This window comes from Rhipicephalus microplus, unplaced genomic scaffold (assembly GCF_043290135.1).
Source record: "Rhipicephalus microplus isolate Deutch F79 unplaced genomic scaffold, USDA_Rmic scaffold_27, whole genome shotgun sequence".
NCBI classification, from domain to species: domain Eukaryota; kingdom Metazoa; phylum Arthropoda; class Arachnida; order Ixodida; family Ixodidae; genus Rhipicephalus; species Rhipicephalus microplus.
This window is the reverse complement of record NW_027464600.1, coordinates 1,891,150-1,906,182: the sequence shown is the minus strand read 5'-3', so window position 1 is coordinate 1,906,182 and position 15,033 is coordinate 1,891,150.

Below are 15,033 nucleotides of genomic sequence, written 5' to 3'. Positions count from 1 at the left end.
TGACATTAAAGTAGCTAATCAGAATAGTATACTATGTGTTTACTTCATTATTGGCTGACTATATGCCTTAACAAAGAAGCGTTCAACCAAATGGTCATAATGGCTCGAGATAGGTGCACAGTCTTCTACTGCCTTCTTGTACCTTTTTTTAAACATAAGTATGATAGTTGCCACCCTCTCATCAATGCTACATTAATATTTTCTGTTGCCAGCGATATTCTTGTGTCAAAAAAAAAAAAAACCACCCCCAGTTTTTTTATGTCCATTAGTCTACGGTAGCATAGGACGCATTCGCTCTTCAGCACTGTATAAACCTCACTTGTTCTCCCGACAGGCCCTCCTTACTTTATCTAAAAACTGGCTAAAATATGATTCTAGATACTATGATTACTGAGATAAAGCAACATAAGAAAAGGCATGTGCTGAGTTTCTCGCATGTAAAGTTAAAAATGTGTTGTACTTCATCAGTGTAGTGAGATAATGGCAAATTATTGTACCGTTCAATAGACATCAGCCAGATACTCATCACCAATATCGTTATTTTGTGTTGAAACTTCTTCGGTGGCGAGCCTCTACTGTCGCCTGCTGTGCAGCCTTGTGAGCAAAGTTCTTTTGACGCAGTTTCAGGATGCGTAAGCCTTGCTTTTTGCAGTGCCCTGCAGAAATTCTGAAGGAGTTCAGCCCACTCACACGGGATATACTGCCATCATAAAAAGTGAGCACAGCATCAAGAGTTCATATTTTCAGTATATGGTGTCTGAGAAAAACGCTTCTTTTTTTTGGAGTGCGCTCCCACAGCATTTCAAGAAATCACTAGGGTTTTGTTTCTCGTAGATAGATTCAGCAAGTAATTCTGCATGGGCTAATTTCAGATAACTGGAGCAACAGCCTCCATAACAGACGCTGCAAGGTGTTCTTCATGAGGGCATTGTTTACACTCAACTGAAATTTGTTGAATGTGCACCAAGTTTCAGCATCTTTCGGGCAAAGGCCACGAAACCGTTTGGTATCTTTTAATAATTTCATGTAAAAAGATGTGACCCGGAGAGCGTTTGGCATGTCTGACAAGGTGGCTTTATTTTTTTTATTGGCCAAACAATAATAGTTTTGGTGCTCGACAATTATGGCACTACTAAGACGTTCCGTAAAAGATATCCAATTCATGACAGAAAGTTTGATGTCTCTGCTTTCTTTCGCTTTCAGTTTTATGTCAAATTTTTCTGTACGTGTCAAAATGCACCTCTGCATAAGGCTACAATAATTTAACTGAAAGGAACCCCTTGCTGCGTAAGAATGACGGCAATACAGGCTACACACAAGTTTTGAAATATGTCACTATTAGAGTTAAAAACCTACTGAGACAAACAAACCACTGAATCTGGATCAACAGTTGCTGCAGATTTGAAAGGAAGCAAAAAAATACTATTTTTAAAAAAAATATTTTCGCTTACCACAATTCCTTACCAACCCAATCTGCCCACTTTACGGGCCCTCGTACAGCTCCAGCACTTTATATTTTAGCAACTTACGCTGCGTTCATTATGAGCAACTCTACTGCAGCTTACTTGTGAGCAACACACATGGTAATGCAAACTTTTGGGCCCTATACTAAATTTCCAAGACTGCATGTGCTAGCCTCTATCATTGCACTAAGTGTTTCATGAGTGCAACTTCTCATGTGAAATACATTTACCGGATAATTTAACCCCTGGACTATATCGTCAAAATATAGCACGCTGGTGCACCTGGAGACATATCCTTTTGGGACATGGACTTCCAAAGACTGAAAATAGTTACTGTTCCTAGACTTTTGAGTTTCTGGTATATGTAGTGTCCCCCGTAAACTTGTTATGCGTACCTTACAAAATTATTGAACAGACACTTAAGCAAAGGAAAGCATAGTCAGCATCATTTGCTGAACTGTATTCTTATCATGTAAAATAAATTGAATTAAAGTAGACGAAAAAACATTCATTCCATCTGTGGGATCTGACTGCACGTCCATAGAAGGTACACGTTAAATGCTCTACCAATCGAACTTTGATGAGTGCCCCCGTCTACTTAATTAGCCTTTAGAAGCGTCAGCCAGCTCCACTAGTAGGGAAGGTGCCCAAGGAGAAACTTTCTCATCGAGGGCTGTTACGTGGCGTTTGGATTTAACGACTAAAGGCTAATGTGCTAACCTAAGGCGTTCTACCAAAGTGACGTTTCCGCTACGAATGACCAATGTAAATTTTCATAGTGGCTCATTTATTTACACAAAACGAAATAACTCAGTCAGCCCAAGAAATGTATAGGAATTGCCTTTAACTGTCGTATCCAGTACTTTAATAAAAACGAATTAAGGTGGATCAAAACCTCCCTTTCTGTCCATGTGTTTCAAAGCGACAACTTCCGATTATCACTTCTGATACCGTAGCATTGTACAAAAATAAATCTCCTTGAGTGTATTCGTGGGATAACCTGTAATATAGAACAGTCTGAAATGTTGCGTTTTCCGCATTCTTGCGTTTATGTGCTTACCGTGCTTCCACAAACATGAATTCTTGTTGTCCTTACAGATTTTCGACCTTCGGTCTCATCTGGTGGGTGCCCTGTCAGAACCTCTGACAATGCCGTTTATTCATTCACAACTAGTCGACTTCTGTATTTTGCTTCTTGCTTGCCTTCTGGGGAGTGCGTCATGCATCAAAGCACAATGATGTGGTATGCCGTTCTGTCTTCACTTTATTAGAGTTGTCTTTTCTGCGTTGCTGCTCATCACTGTGCTTTGACCAATGGTGCATGAAGGGTGGGCGGTGGACCGCATCTTACCTTGCCCCCGCGAGACATGCCAGATATCTCTTGGTCCACCCCATGCTACCAGCTGCCCCTGCAATACTGCGCAATATTCTCAAGCCAGTGTAAGTCGATGATATCGTACAGCGCTGTTTCTGGGATAACCTCAAACCTTACAGGTTTTATCACACCTCCAAATGTTACGTTGTTCATCCGCTGTGCAGACACCATAGTGTTTCCAACGACTTTCCATATTTTAGGGGCGAAGCTCCTTAAAACGGCACCTGTTCGTCCCTCGTAGTGCGTAACATGTCTTACGCTTCGACCTGCAAGGTGGTGCTGGTGGGAGATTTCTCTTGTGCGTTGTTGAAGAATAAAAAAATCGCATCGTGCGCGTTAACTAAAAGCCGAACTCTCCTGCCTCTAATTCCCCATTGGCAGCCACTGGCATGTACATTGAGCACTATCTGACAAGAAAGCGTCTACGCTGATTCCCCATTAGCAGCCAGTGGCATGTACATTGAGCACTATCTGACAAGAAAAGGTCTACGTTATACTCGCTGGGCGTAACCTTCTTGGTTTTAGAAAGGTTTAACGAGCGTTGGGCAGCAGTGTCATGAATACAGTGAACAAGTATATACCAAGAAGTCGAGGTGGTTAAAGGTGGGAAGTAGACACCAGACGCAAGCCGTAAGAGCCTGTGCGTGTGCCACCTCTCGTTTAGTCCTTGGAATATCCGCTGGATGGTGGTGCTTCTATATGCGGAATATATTGTTACGCACAAGGAGGACCAGGACGTATATGGCTGAAGGTGGCCGTTTATTTTGAACGCGAAGTGCCGGAGCGGCCAACAGGTTGATGATTGCAGTGTCGTCGTCTTCTTTCTTCTTCCAGCTTCGGGCAGCCAGCCTGTTCACCCAGGCTGGCTTCCCAGGCATGCGCAACATTCATCCCCTCGCAGACGAAGCCCGCCGGGCGAGGTAACTGAGTCACCTTGGTGTGTACAACTTCAGTCGAGCGACATGAACTGCTTGGGTTTTAGCGGCTCTTCTACCACTTCTCGTGAGGCGAGCTATTGTGTATGTGACTTCCGTGATTTTGTCGAGAACAAACGGTCCGTCGTATGTGGCCAAGAACTTTTGGCATAACCCGTGTCTTCCTACCGGAGTCCACAGCCACACTAAGTCGCCTGGATGGTAAGTTACAGGCCGGTGGCTGACGTCACAGAATACCTTCAATTTTTCCTGTGATGCCAAAGTCCGTAGACGAGCAATACGACGCGCCTCTTCTGCAAGGCAGAGGATTTCGGTGACTGAGAGGTTCTCGTGCGCCGAGAATGGCAAAACTGTGTCGAGTGTGTGACGTGGCGGTCGTGCGTACATAAAAAAAAAGGGTCTATAGCCTGTTGTCTCGTGCTTAGCGGTGTTGAACGCGTACGTTATAATGGTAGCACGTCATCCCAGTTCTTATGGTCGGATGCCACATACATAGAGAGCATGTTTACAATTGTTCGGTTGGTGCGCTCCGTGAGCCCATTTGTTTGCGGATAGTATGGCGACGAGTGACGAAGGCGGGACTCACTCAATCGAAGCAGCTCTTCTACTATATCTGCCGTAAATTGTCGCCCAAGATCACTGATGATTACGTGAGGTGAGCCATGTCGGAGGATAACGTGCTGCAGCAGGAACACAGAGACGTCGCTGGCAGTTGCAGTTGGTATGGCCGTCGTCTCGCAGTAGCGCGTGAGGTAATCGACAAATACAATAAAGTGCCAACCACTGGCACGCGTATGCTCGCGTCTACGCGTCAAAGGCGTCAAGTGCGCCTCTCGGCGTTGGCGTCGGAGGGGTATACGCGAGGAGGCGCGAGGGATCGAACCGGGCTTGACATTTTTTACGCGTACGCTACGTCACCACGCGTACAGCGGCGCCTACCAACCAGGAGCCGCGCGCCAAACAACCAGAGGCCGCGATGACTCCGAATGCTGTGCCTAATGGCCTCCGCTTCAAAGGCACAGCCGAGTGCTGAAAGCAAGCATGGAAACTACTCCAAACGTTCCTGAATGACCGCTTCGTAATCTAGAACGACAACGAAACGACGAGCGACTGCGAGTGCTACCTGCATGACGTGGTTTTGTGCAAAGTTCAAGCGACGCCGACAAATCCAGCGAATGCCGGCCGGCTATGCTAGCGCCGGTCCCGTGTGCGATCGTCGGCCGAGCGAAAGGAGCATGTCGGTGTTCTTGTGCTTTGATCTGTGACTTTGTGTGCTAAAAACGAGTGCAAACAGACTTCGGTGGTTCGAAGGTTTGAGCTTGAGCCCTCGCCTACCGCGGAGGCAATTCAGATCGGTGTCATCTGCATCTAGCGCAGGCCTCTACCATCTAGTTCGTATGAACCAGCACATGCGAAGAACATCGGCTGAAAAAACTCTACGGTAGTTTCCGTCGCAACATAGACACCATATACGACGCCCGAAATATCGCGTAGTTCATACGGAGAAGTTTTTATCTGCACTGTGTTTGTTTTCAATATCGGTATTCATCATCGCTGAAAGCGAACCTCGCACTAGCCAACACATTTCCGTGATGTGAAAACGTACGTACTTATACAAGTGTATTCGCGGATTGTACGACGCTGAAACATTCGATGGCTTCAGTGCGAATCGTTTTCGTGTGTTACCAAGCTAATAACAAGCGCGTGCTAGTTGGTAGCAGTGTGAGGTGACTTCGTGTCGGGTACCACCAACGCTGAAACATTCAGCTGTCAGCGGTCTCATTTCCATTCACGTACAAGACAGAAACTCGAGCGTGCGTTGCTGTGGTGATCGAAAAAGAATGTTGCATGATTAAGTGCTGCTGGTATTGCCTGCTATTTCACTTCTCGCTTCTTCTGCTTCTCTGCCATGCTCAGTAGCAGATACGTTGTTTGAAGGCATTCTGACACACACATTCTTAATTTATAGTTCATTCTGATACTCATAGCTATAGGCATACAGTGGCGCTTCTCCGTCGTTTTAGTTTTTTATAACATAGCGTGCGTTCTGTTTACAGCGGAACAGATAACTGAAAACCTTGTGAGAAGCACCTGATTTTAAATCAGCTGCACGATGACACGATTGTTGGAAGAGAATATCACCACATGTATGCACAGAATGAATTAAGGTGCACTAGTATGGTACAGCACTTTGTATGGAAGAAATGCAAAAAGTACCTCGTGTGACTTATGAGACCTTTCTGTACTGTGCATGCATTTATCTGTTCCTCCAGACTGTAATGAGCTGAAAATATTATTCGATGGTTCCGAACATATCTGGCGGGAGCGCCGCACGTACCGATGTTTATTTCTGGTGCATACCACTGTAGTTACTTTGGGCACTGAAATGTCAATTACTTCTAAAGTAGTCTAAACTGTGTTGTGTGAAGCACTATCTATTTTTAACTTGTTCTCATATCGTCTAAAACATATAAACCCGCTCCAGTTAAGAACGTGCCGTTCTGTGCTGAACTTGGACAGTTCTAAGCCAAAAGGTCAATAAACATTGTTCGTCGGCCTTGGACGCGTGGGCGTTAACGCGGTTGACGCGTGCCAGTGCTTGTGCGCCCTTTTCCTCCACAGGCGCGACTAGACGCTTATGACGCGTAGGCGCGTGCATACGCGTGCCAGTGGTTGGCACTTTATCCAGCGGTTGCCCTTAGCCGACTTTGGAAAAGGGCCCACGCGGTCAATGCCCACCTGTTGGAAAGGTGCGCTTGGAGGTGGCAAGGGCTGTAGAAGACCAGCCGGAACAGTAGATGGGCGTTTGTGGCGTTGACACTGTGCGCATCTGGCCACATACGCCTCGACTGACTGTCGCATTCCTGGCCAATAAAAGCGTTCCTTAGTACTGTGAAGCGTCCGCGCAGAACCTAAATGTCCGGACGTAGGTTTGTTGTGCATAGCACCTAAAATCGCTGTCCGAAGGCTTTCTGGCACTACCAGGAGGAAACGTGCGCCATTGCTGGAAAAGTTCTTCTTATACAGAAGTCCGTTGCGTACACAGAAATGGCATGCCGTAGGAGCTGTGCAAAGCGATGATAGCCTGGTGTCCTTTCGCTGTTCTTCTTTGAAAGTACTGGGGTCGGGAAACTTTGGTGACACAGAAGCTACGAGGTGATCGAGGTCATCGGCGTCACACTCTGTAGTGCTTAGTGCCATCGCGAAAGGCAATCTGCGTCGGCGTATCATCGACCACTTTTGTACGAGACTATGCAGTTATACTCTTGGAGCTGAAGTGCCCAGCGCGCTAGACAGCCGCAAGGGTCCCGAAGGTTGACGAGCCAACACAATGAGTGGTGGTCGGTGACGACTGTAAAAGGGCGTCCATATAGGTAAGACCGAAACCGCTGAATCACAAATACTACAGCGAGACATTCTTGTTCTGTGACAATGTAGTTCTGCTCGGGCCTACCCAAGGAGCGACTTGCGTATGTAATCACGTGCTCGCGGTTACCATAGTGTTGAACTAGGACGGCACCAATTCCTATGCTGCTGGCATCCATGTGCAGTTCGGTTGGAGCAGAGGGGTTGAAAAATTGAAGAACAAGCCACGACGTCAGGAGGAACTTCAGTTGACGAAAAGAGGAGTCGCACTCCGGAGTCCACTCGACGGGAGTATTCTTCCGTAGCAAACATGTCAGCGGATACGCGACATCAGCAAACATTTAGGTATAATGCGGCGAAAATAGGAGCAAAGCCCCAAAAAAACTACGGAGCTCCTTAACAGACCGTGGTACATTGAACATTTCAACGGCTGCTGTCTTCTGGGTATCTGGACGGATGCCCTCCTGATCAACTAGGTGTCTGAGAAGGATTTTTCGGTCTCCGAAGTGGCATTTATTTGAGTTAAGAACAAGGCCAGCGTTTCTTATGCAAGTCAGTACAGTATCCAGACGTAAATTGTGTTCGCTGAAGGTGCAGCCAAAGATGACGACGTCGTCGAGATCAACGTTACTAGATACTTTTTTGAGTTTGCAAACTGCGGCGCCGCGAGTGTCACCCTTCCCTGTACCGGTCAAAAAGCCGCAAGCGCGCCCCCTCTCGGCGGTGCCGTCTGACAACGGCACCGACGCTGTCAGCGTTGGCGTGATCTGCATGGTGCCGGGTGTTTTTTAATGTCTTCAACTCAGTCATCGCTTTCCCTGTGAGCTACACAGCTCACATGTGTCATGTGACGGTTCTTGAATGTGAGAAAACATGCCTCGCTGCTTTGTGACTGGTTGCCGAAGTGGGTACGATTCGACGAAATCCGCGGCCGAAAAGAGACATTTTTTCAAGCCTCCCGCTGACGAGGTGCGCCTTCAGAGATTTCAACCATAAATTAGAAAGCAAGGAAAAGGTGGCTGTAGCAAACAAAAAAGCACGTCTCCTGTAACTCTCGCTCTTGCCTTTGAAGAAAAGTGGCTTACAGTTTGTTTGTTTCAGTGTTCAGTAAATTGTGTTTAATTCGACTTTGTTCAGTGTTCAATAAATTGTGTTTGATTTGACTTTGTGTTCTCGTCATCTCGCGCATTTTATAGCTTTAAAAAGGCCAAATTTTTATTGAAGTAGTTCGGTATCTTTCTATGCTATGCACTTCGATTCAGGTGCACGTTAGAGAAACCCCAGGTGGTTAAAATTTCCAAAGCCCTTCACTACGACGTGCCTCATAATCATATCGTGGTTTTGGCCTGTACAACCTTCGATATCATTGTACGATGAGCCACGCACTACAGCCATCTATTGACGCCGGATATGTTAAAGTGTAAAGCCCAGAACGACTTGTTCGTTCCAGATAACTGAATCGTATGATTCGCATTATTTTAGAAGAAAGATACCGAACTACTTCAATAAAAATTTGGCCTTTTTCAGGCTATAAAATGCGCGAGATGACGAGAACACAAAGTCAAATTAAACACAATTTATTGAACACTGAACAAAGTCGAATTAAACACAATTTACTGAACACTGAAACAAACAAACTGTAAGCCACTTTTCTTCAAAGGCAAGAGCGAGAGTTACAGGAGACGTGCTTTTTTGTTTGCTACAGCCACCTTTTCTTTGCTTTCTAATTTATGGTTGAAATCTCTGAAGGCGCACCTAGTCAGCGGGAGGCTTGAAAAAATGTCTCTTTTCGGCCACGGATTTCGTCGAATCGTACCCACTTCGGCAACCAGTCACAAAGCAGCGAGGCATGTTTTCTCACATTCAAGAACCGTCACATGAAACATGTGAGCTGTGTAGCTCACAGGGAAAGTGATGACTGAGTTGAAGACATTGAAAAACACCCGGCACCATGCAGATCACGCCAACGCTGACAGCGTCGGTGCCGTTGTCAGACGGCACCGCCGAGAGGGGGCGCGCTTGAGGCTTTTTGACCGGTACAGGGAAGGATGACACGTTGGGTGACACTCGCGGCGCCACAGTTTGGAAACTGAAAAAAGTATCTAGTAACGTTGGTCGAGATAGCACATGCAAATGCTCCACTTCAAGCCACGAAGAACAGTGCCCATAAATCACTCGAACGTCACCAGCGCGTTGCTAAGTCCAAATGGCATCACGTTGAATTAAAAAAGGCCGTTAAGGGTTACAAAGGCTGTCTTTTCTTCATCTTTAGGATGCGTGAGAATTTGCCAGTAGCCTGACCTTAAGTCTACAAAGGAAAAGTGAGAGGCCGAATGCAGATCGTCTATGGCATCATCAATACGTGGAAGTGGGTACACGTCTTTTTTTGTTACAGCAGTCAATCGGTGATAATCGACGCAAAATCTCCAGCATCCGTCTTTCTTTTTAACGAAAATTGCTGGAGCTGCCCATGGACTTACCGACTCTTGAATGATTCCGTTTTCAATCATTTCGTTCACCTGCTCATTAATAATCCGCCGCTCAGATGTCGAAACACGGTTTAGCTTTTGTCTAATCGGATTGGCCAAACCGGTGTTGACAGTGTGACATGTCCGAGAAGCAGGGATTAGTGGCGCTTTGTCTTTCTGCGCAAAGTCGAATGCAGAGACGTGTTTCGAAAGTACATTGACCAATGTGCGGCGTTCACTTGTGCTCAGCGACTTATTCGTCATTGAGAGAAGAGCCGTTCTAAAACTGTGACTACGTTGCTCTTCCGGCGCATCTATAGGCTCGGTCACCAGTAAGGCCTCGTGTTGTTCACTGACGACGGCTAACTTTAGACCATCTGGTAACATCACGGGTCCTGTAGAGCAATTGACAGTCCATAAACCAGCACGTCCAAGTCTGATCGACACCACACAATATGGGCTCAACACATTCTTTTTCGGGCAGTTGGTGTACACTGGTTCTACGTTGGCATCAAAGTTGGCGGAATAGCTGTCGTACCACACAAGCGTAGTATCTGTAAGGCAGAAGACCACATTACTGAGCTGAGCGGCGGCATCCCAGCCGTTGGACTTGCTGACTCGCTTGTACTGGACGAGCCACGCGTCGACATCTTCTCCCGATTTTCCTCCGAAGGTTGGTGGAGCTCGGTAGGAGGGCACAGAACCCACTGTAGTTGGCCTTGAAGCGTTAGATGACTGATCTTGGGCCATTACGACCGGTGCAGGCGGGAATCCGGCAAGGCGGCTGCTGCAGCGAAGTCCTGGAAGTGAAGCTCCCGTCGGATTTGTTTTACCCAGCACCTCCACCAATCTGTTACGCACAAGGAGGACCAGGACGTATACGGCTGAAGGGGGCCGTTTATTTTGGTCGTGAAGAGATGCGCCAGAGCGGCCAACAGGTTGATGATCGCAGGGTCGTCGTCTTCTTTCTTCCTCCAGCTTCGGGCAGCCAGCCTGTTCCTCCATCTTCGTTTTCTTCCAAGGCATGCGCAACATTATGATCAAAATAAGCGAGATAGTGGTACTTGAAATGTTGACTAGATCGACGAATGAAGACACAGACGGATGCATGGACAGACGCGCAGATGGCTGCACGGACGGATGGACGCATAGACGGACGCAGGGGCGGATGCAAGGACAAACGCTGGGATGGACGTGCAGACCCGCGAACAGACGCACGCACAGACAGGCGGATGGACGCATGGATGGACGGAAGCAAGAACGAATGAACGGACGGATGCTTCGCCCCTCCCTCCATTATTCACCCCGTGGATATGCTGCCATTTCTTTATAAACTTACACAAGCAATTTTTTCCGTGGTGGCATTTCACCACCACATACGGCTGTATTGCAACTGCTCAGCTCATCCTAATGATTTTTTGTAGGCTTAATAAAGGCATTCATTCACACTGTTCAATGTAGTGCTATATTGAGGCTGTTATGCTTTAGCCAAGTTTCCCAGCTTTCAATGCGGTTTTGTCATCTATCAATCTTTGTAACGAGGAGGTTTCCTTTTGTGCGTGTATGTGTTTGTACGTATTTGTGGCACATCTTGCGTTCTTCCATTTCACTTATTCACTACTGAACTCTGGGCTCCATTCGTTCAGTCTGGGGGTTATTGTGCGGATTCGTTCGGCAGGTTCCCGTGTGTACAATGAAGAAGGTCATCTAAAGCATCGTTATGTGTGTATGATAGACTTCACTTTTTTTTAATTCTGCTTCAGGTATTCCGGCCGGAAAGCCCTTAAAGCATTTGTATACGGCTCGTTGCTAGCACATTGTGACCTGGTTATGCTTCATAAGCTTCACACATGTACAGCCGTCAGCGTCTTTTACTAGAACGCTTCGATACGTGGCTTTGGCTCGCTTGGTCTTAGGTCAACGTGACCAAGCGATGAAAATGATGTGATTGCTGCAGTTAAGAATAGACGTAGCACTCGTCGGCATCGTAGGTAAATAGGTAAATTTCTGTTTTCAGTATGCCTGACTGGCAGGTCGAATGCATCACTTCGCACTCGTTTTCACCACGTTTCGCTCGTAGCTACGTTATTGCGCGCACCCATGACATTTGCTGTCTTATACTTATCTCGGCAATGAAACATTGCGTGCGACAGCTTACGCACCTTTTGTGCTTGAACTAAAGCTATTGGTGCGTGGTAACGTAGCCACGAGCGAAACGTCACGAAAACGAGATGCCAATTGATTCGACCCGCCCCACCGCGGTGGTCTAGTGGCTAAGGTGCTCGGCTGCTGACCCGCAGGTCGCAGGATTTAATCCCGGCTGCGGCGGCTGCATTTCCGATGGAGGCAAAAATGTTGTAGGTCTGTGTGCTCAGATTTGGGTCACGTTAAAAAACCCCAGATGGTCGAAATTTCCGGAGCCCCCCACTACGAAGTCTCTCATAATCATATGGTGTTGTTGGGACGTTAAACCCCACATATCAATCAAAACTAATTGATTCGACCCTATGGTCAGGCAGACTGGAAATAGAAATTTGTGAAACCGACGTGCGCAACATCTATTCTTAACTGCAGCAAGCATACCATTGTCACCCCTTGGTGGCCTTAACTTCAGTCTAAGCGAGCAAGGTCACGCGTGGGAGCATTCAAGGTCAAGGGGCTGACTGCTGTACACGTCATATAATTTTTCTCGGAAAAGTTCTAGAATCATCAGGCTTTTAATCAGGGGATGGTTAATGAGCAAAGGTGCCTTTTCACTGTCGTTAAAGTTTTTCTTTTGCCTTGTTGGTTTCTTCTAAACAATAGATGTCCGCGATTATGTTTGTGTAATAGATATATTACAGTGAATAAGCTTTCTTAAATACTTGGATAACTACGTAGATGGGTATGACTTTCGAATAGAGGAGAAGCCCCGACCAATATAACTGAACCATGGGAGATGGTCACCTCAGTGATTAAATAAATAGTCCGGCTCACGTAATCGATAACGTTCTCGAAAATGCACCGGCTGTTGATGTCAAACTGAAATGCACTCCCGTCGGTGCCAGCTTGCGTGCATCCCCCTTTGAGAAGGAAATGCCTTTGACCTTTAAATTATTATCAGTTGGTCTAGAAGGCTGCCAAGTTTTATTTCGTCTTCATTAGAGCGACATCGTGTTCAGCAATATTGAGAAGCTTTTACTTGCTTGATAAATGCTGATCTGCACATTTGCAACAATACAACGTCTTTTTTTCTATTGCTCAACATTTACTAAATACTTTCAGCCCTCTACAATATCTTCATTGTTTTTTTCCTTTCGCTAAGACATTTTTCACTGCATACGGCCTTTTTGACAGAGTATATAACAGTGTGCATTGTACTGTCTATCTTAATCCATAGTACCACCCTATGTCGGCTTTGTCCAGTAAAGTGTGAATTCCCATCGAGCTGGATTATCTTTGCCTTGACTCTAGGTGAAAGTTACTAAACCTATTTTTATTAAATGACTTGTACTGTTTTGTTCGTTTACTCTTCGTTCGAATTTAGGTGCAATTTATCGAAATAAAACTTGCATTGTGTGTTACGGTTTCTTATTTAGCGGTCGCTGGTGCTCAGCCAGTCAAGTACTTCTCTGCTGTTTGGAATGATACGTCCATCCTAATACGGCGTGAAGAGCATCGCTCTGCTAATAATTCATGAAGAGTGTGTGAGAGATTATAATAATAGGTTACTCAAATGCAATGACATATTGAGAAGATAGAAATCCAAACAAAGCAGAGCTTCGAAAAATGCAGCTTAAGAGAAGAGATCAATATTCAACACTGGGTGTTGCTGCTGCTGTTTCGACAAATCGTTTTACCTTCATGAAGAAGGAAGGAGAGGTAGGATTTGTACAAGACTTCGTACCGAATTGTTGGTTCCAGCGATGCCCAGTGTTCAATATTTTCAAAACTGAATGCTCCGTGTAAGCCAAATACTCTGTTTTTCCTATGCAATCCCTTATGTGGAAATCTTTTTCTCCACCTGTTGTTCAAACAACTAATTGTACACTGCCAGGTACTGATGTTCAGTGGGCAAGTTCTAGCACCTGCGATGCCGGTGTGATCTTTTTCAATTGACGTCTCTGCCATGACAAGGTCTGGTATTTATGAATGGGCGCTTTTAAAGTAGGGAAGAAAAAGAATCTGTCTGTTTGGACTGGGTGTACCAAAATACTCTAGTTCTGTGGGCCGTGTTTTACGTCATACAATTCTTTTCACCAGCTGAAATCATTATTCAACTGAACACCTTGATTTTGGCAGTAAAGTTGATTCCGGTTCAGGTATTTGTAAGAATCTGAAGTTTTGTAAATATACGACATTATTGGTGTTGACAGTAGTTTAGTTAAACAGACAGAATCTGTCTTTTTGGACAGGGTGTACCGGAATACTCTAGTTCTGTGGGCCGCGTTTATGTCGTGCAGCTCTTCCAACCTCCTGAAATCATTATCAAACAGAACACCTTGGGTTAGGGAGCAAAGTTTATTTTGCTTCAGGTATTCGTAACAATCTGAAGTTCTGTAAAGATACAACGTTAGTGGTGTTGCCAGTAGTTGAGAATCAGTTGAGGTGCTGAAACTAATGTTTCTTGGACTGAAATGCCCAAAAATTTTTCGAAGCCATTGTCGAAGGCCTCGGAAAACCCCTGGAAAAGGTAAGTTTTGCTTCTCATACTCAGTGGCAGTTACCAATCGGGGGCGTCAGCATCGAAGGGGTAGCTACTTCCCTAACTTGCCCCTTCCCCAAACATGTTCAAAACACAGAATAAGTTTTCCAACCACTTGTCTGCCCCCCCTCCCCTGCTTAAACTCAGTTGAACTCACTTGAATGAACTCGCTTGAAGTGGTTTCTCCACCCTCCAATAAAAAGATATCCTCGCGTCACCGCTGTAATCAAATACCCCTAATTGTTCCTTTACGTAATATGACCTGAAAAACATTTTATTGCACTTTTGAGAAAATGATATATAGCGGAGCCGTAGACACCCCCCCCCCCTCCCTTGATACAAGTCAGTGACGCTTCCTTCGAGGAAACCGGAAGTCGAAATTCCGTGGCGTTGTCGTGGACCCTCTGAATTGCATGAAGTTGAGTGTAAAGAAGAAATTGAGTAGTGATTTACTTAGTGGCACATATATGATGTACTCTGGCACCTGACTGACTTTTTCACTGTAAGCATTTCACTGAACTTAATTTATGCTACTGTGAAGCATCACTGTTAGCAACGAATGGTGTGGCAATTTTTCAGATAATCTCTTGTCCTGGAGGTACACGTGAAGCTTTTTTTTAGAGCATACTTGTCTTGAGCCCTAACCACACGTATGCGTTATAGCGGGTCAGCGTGTTCGGCTTGTGGGTTTGGTGTCGCAGAACGTTCATAATTTGAGGGTCAGGGCACACACGGAAAGCGC